Raw genomic sequence first — 5,295 nt, forward strand, 5'->3', positions numbered from 1 at the left:
AAAACAGGCATATTGGAGAGGTATCTCGTGCCATGCTAAATGAAAAAGACTTGCCAGATTTTTATTGGGCTGAAGCAGTTGCTACAGCAGTCTACATAATGAACAGGACTCCCACTGCAGCAATACATGGAATGACTCCAGAGGAGAGGTATACTGGTAGGAAACCAGATATTTCTCATTTGAAAATTTTTGGTTGCATTGCCTATGTACATGTGCCAGATGAGCTGAGATCCAAGTTGGATCCAAAAGCTGAGAAGTGCATCTTTATTGGTTACTCTCTACAGCAAAAAGGGTATAGATGCTATAACCCTTCTACTCGTAAGTTTACAGTGAGCAGAGATGTTGTTTTTGATGAGATGAGTAGCTGGTATAAACCAGTAAATGTGATTGATGATGAAGATGCACAAAATGGTAATGCTACACAGAATTCACAGCAGCAGTCACAAAATATTAGTGGACCTGGAGCGTCCCCTAGCAGTGGTTCACATTCTTCGCCATGGACAGGCAGATTGAGATCAGGAGAATCTTCTCAAAGCAATGCAGATAGTGGTATGCAGGTATCACGAAAAGGAAAAGAGAAGGTTGATCAGCCCATGTTTGATGTGAATGCAGGTCACTCTTATGTGGATGGTGAATCCAGTGGCTCAGAACAGAGCATTGATGATGAGTTGGGTATTCCTTCTATTGTTACACCTGGAGTAAGGAAGACCAGGGATGTTTTGAGAGCACCTGGGAGTGAACCTACTTTGCGCAGGTCTACAAGAGCTAGGTATCCTGTGGATAGGCTGAAATATGATGGATTTACAGCCATTCACTATGCATATATGGTCAAAGTGATACAGGAACCAGAACCCACATCTTTTGAGCAAGCCATGGGAAAAGAAAAATGGGAGAAAGCCATGGATGAAGAAATGGATGCCTTGGAAGCAAATGCTACATGGGAGTTAGTACCTTTGCCTAAAGGTAAGAATGCAATTGGCTGTAAGTGGGTTTATAAGGTGAAGCACAATGCTGATGGTTCTGTGAACAGATACAAGGCAAGATTAGTAGTCAAGGGGTATGCACAAACATATGGCATTGACTATGAAGAAACATTTAGTCCGGTTGCAAGGATGGCAACCGTAAGAGCAGTCACTGCTATGGCTGCATCAAAGGGATGGTCTTTACATCAGATGGATGTAAAGAATGCCTTCTTGCATGGTGATTTGCAAGAAGAGGTCTATATGGAGCAGCCACCAGGTTATGTGCATGCTGTTCATCCTGAGTTTGTTTGCAGGTTGAAGAAAGCCTTGTATGGCTTGAAGCAAGCACCTAGAGCATGGTCTGACAAGATAGGACAGTATCTTGTCACTATTGGCTTTCAGATTTCCAAGGCAGATTTCTCACTTTATGTGAGAAAAACAGAGAAAGGTATTATGCTGCTTGTCATTTATGTTGATGATTTGATTATGACAGGTGATAGTGATGAAGATATCCTTCATGTGAAAATGCTATTGAAGCAGAAGTTTGAGATGAAGGATTTGGGAGAGCTGCGTTATTTCTTGGGCATTGAGGTGATTAGATCACCAAGTGGGATACAGCTCTTGCAGAGGCAGTATGGATTGGACATGCTGTCCAAATATGGGATGACAGGCTGTAAGCCTATTTCAGTTCCTTTGGAGCAAAATGTGAAGCTGAGCACAGATGCAGGTGAGCTTCTAGAAGACCCTACTATGTACAGACGCATAGTAGGAAGTTTGATTTATATGACTATTACCAGGCCAGATTTGAGCTATGCTGTTGGATTGGTAAGTCAGTTTATGCAGGCTCCAAGGAAACCACATTTGGATGCGGCTAGACGCATACTTAGGTATGTGAAGTCCACATTGCAGTATGGACTATTTTATGAGACTGGGGTTCAGATACAGTTGCATGGATACACTGATGCTGATTGGGCTGGTAGTATTTCTGATAGACGATCTACCAGTGGATATGTATTCTCTTTTGGGAGTGCTGCAGTCACTTGGAGCAGCAAGAAACAGCCTACAGTTGCCTTGTCGAGCACAGAGGCTGAGTACAGGGGTGCAGCAATGGCTGCATGTGAGGTAGCTTGGTTGCATAAGCTACTTTATGATATGCATCAGTCTACAGATGGGCCAGTTGTCATTTATTGTGACAACATGAGTAGTATACACTTGGCAAATAACCCAGTCTATCATGCTAGAACAAAGCACATTGAGGTGCATTATCACTATGTGCGGGAGAGGGTTTTACTAGGTCTTATTGATCTAGTTTATGTCAGCACAGAGGATCAGGTAGCTGACATATTCACGAAGGCATTGGGCGCAGAGAAGCTGCGCAAGTTCAGAGACCTACTTGGTGTGCAGGAATTGGGATTGAGCTCGAGGGGGAGTGTTGAGATATCGAGCTCCACTCGTGATACGCCAGGGTGACCGTTGTATATTTATGTCACCGACTTGTCAGTTGCAGACGCGGTTGGTACACCGCCCATGAATAATAGCTACATGATAGCTATCCTTATCTACTCTAGTTCGTGGCTCAGTTAGTATGCCACCTTAGTTAGTTGAGTTTGGTTTGAGACCCATATATAGGGTTCTTCTATTTCTTTGTACTTGAGTTCTTTTGGCTTACACAACTAAGAAGAGGAAAACTGTTTTCAGCCTCCACCCTTGTGTGTCTTCCCCCATTGTGCAAGCAAGAAAGCTTCAAGCGAGACTCCTTCCTTCTCTCCCACAATCTTGACAAGGAGTCTTGGATCTGAAAGGCAACGGACAATAATCCAGGAGGAGAATAAGAAAGAAAAACATCACTTCGTAAATGCAATTGCAGAGAGAAAGGATTCCCAATGCTTTTATTGGACGGCTACATGTAACTGAAACACCAGGCTTTGAGGAAACGACAGAGTCCAAGATGACTAGTAGAAGAACATATGAGAAGTTTTCCAGATTGTGGAACGAGATGATCAAAAGTTTCCAAGACGGAGACATTAACAGTGACAAATCCGCACACTAGGTATGCTATGATCTAGATACAGAATGCTTCCTAATACAATCCACAAAGCTTTCCCCAGACACCGAAAAATAACAGACATATAAGGAGGGATGCTCTATATCTTTTCCCATCACATATTCTCCCTTCAAAGCTCTGAATTCAGCACTGATGAAAGGTGCTTAAGACAAAGTAATCACTGAGTTAGGCCATCTGATCAATATGGGAGGAGATCGAAGATCCAAAAAACCTACACAGGGCAATGTGCCAAGTGCAGTAAAAGCTCTATAGAGTTTGACAATTTGGCTTGCAGTAAGTAGAAAGATAAATATTTCATTTCGTGCCTAGACAATACAAAGCGTCTACTATCTTTTGCAAATAGAGATTATCCAGATGACAATGCCAAAGCTCCTTTAGACAGGGATTTCTTTGATGTTTGCATCAAAGTTTCATCTGTTTCTCTAATGGGTAGTTCAGTGAATACTTGTTTGTGAAGTTGCAAATTTTCCTGTGGAACCAGGCCAGGGCATTCTTGTTGTGGGAAAAGAAGGATCTTCTATGGCTGTGGATTTGAACTTAGACAATAATTACCTGTTTGAATCAAAAGATCATGTTGTCACAACAGAGTTCAGCTCTTCTAATGTAAAAGAGGGAGTTGCTAAGCTATAAAGCTGTTTGTCTCATCAGTCATTTGAAGAGTTGTTGGAATGTAAACATGAATGTTGTGGAGGTTGCCACTGTAAATTGACATCATCTTTTTCATCTTGCTTAATCGCTTGATTGATCTTCTATCTTGGAATTTCTCAAGAACCTCTGTGGTTGCGACTTTGCTTTTGAAATTCCTTCGACACCGCAAAGCAATCCATGAACGAATATATTTCCCTATCCACTAGTTGATTCAAAATTTGGTCAATAAATTTCAACGGGTAGTATTTAGTATACTGAACAGGGAAGATCAAACCCGCTTTCCACAACTTTTATAGCTCCTCGAATAGTTTGTCCCTTAGTTACAAAGCATGCGCCTTACTTTCTGACGTACGGGTCAATTTCCTTCCTTTAGAGGAATGGTATGCATAGCAAGGCTGGGAGGAATACCTCTAAGTTCAAGCAAAGATTTCAGGAAACTCTTGACTTAAGGACACATAGTCCTCTCATTCTTCTAAACTAAGAATGGATCCCAATTTGATTGGCCACGATTTATTTGGCATACCAAGGTCCAACTCAATAACATTTGCGTCTCTTATTCAATCTTAAGGTTCTATTGGCTCATTCAATGTTATTTGATAGATGTCTTCTATAGTGGATCCTTTTTTAGATCCATTGCTCGATGACGTCTCACTATGAGATGGATCATCTAACGTTTCTAGTTTAGTAGAGGATAAAGGAGCTCTCTCACTTTGAGGAGACTTAGGGTAAGCATCCACTATTACACAATTGGCACCTCTACACCTAGAATCACTAGACCAACGAGCATATTGACTTGATAGTGTGTTCGTAAAATCCATGGCCTACCTAGCAAAACTTGATAGCTAGGACGTCCTACAAACCTTATCACCCTAAAGTCTAGATAGCATTCCATGCTTACAACAGTAACATGGACTTTAGTCATACAACCTTTTGGTTGCCTTAGACTATCATAACCCATCCTAAGAAGTGTGGAGCCATCTTTTTGGATTTCTAGACCTAGCCTCTCCATCAATTCTAAACTCATGATATTGACAGAGGATCCAGTGTCCACAATAGCATGCTCCACTAATACTCCCTCCACATATGTTGGAACCCTGGGACCATGCTTTGTAGCATGATCAAACCAATCTTCTTCCACTCCTGATATGCCCAAAGCTTCTACAATATACCCAATACACAGGATTTTCTTGAATTCCTTGCGTACTCTTGGAGACAATTTAATCAATTACAGGAGATTCACATTTGGTTTAACTTCACAGAGAGAACTTGCTAAATCAAAGTCGTGGTAGTTAGCCAAAGTTCTTTTCTAACACCATATTGGGGAATATGGGAATTTCCTATAAGTTTGGGACATGTGGTCAAATCTTTTGAACTTTTATTACTTGAACACTATAACTCCAAATTGAGCGCTCTATAGCTCAATAGATTCCATTTTTCAAGCGCTTTCCGATGATAGGTCACTTCATATGGTTTTGAGAAACTTATGGGCATGTTATCGGCGTGCCACCTTTTTAGTATTCAAAAAATGGAAATTGGTAGATTCCCAAACTCACTAATATTATCTCTTGCCAAACTAATCTCTCCTTTGGTCTTTGGACTAGCTTTGGTGCCTCTTTTTTA

The sequence above is a fragment of the Lygodium microphyllum genome, chromosome 20, assembly GCF_053477565.2.
Source record: "Lygodium microphyllum isolate KBCC chromosome 20, Lygodium_microphyllum_v1.1.10, whole genome shotgun sequence".
NCBI classification, from domain to species: Eukaryota; Viridiplantae; Streptophyta; class Polypodiopsida; order Schizaeales; family Lygodiaceae; genus Lygodium; species Lygodium microphyllum.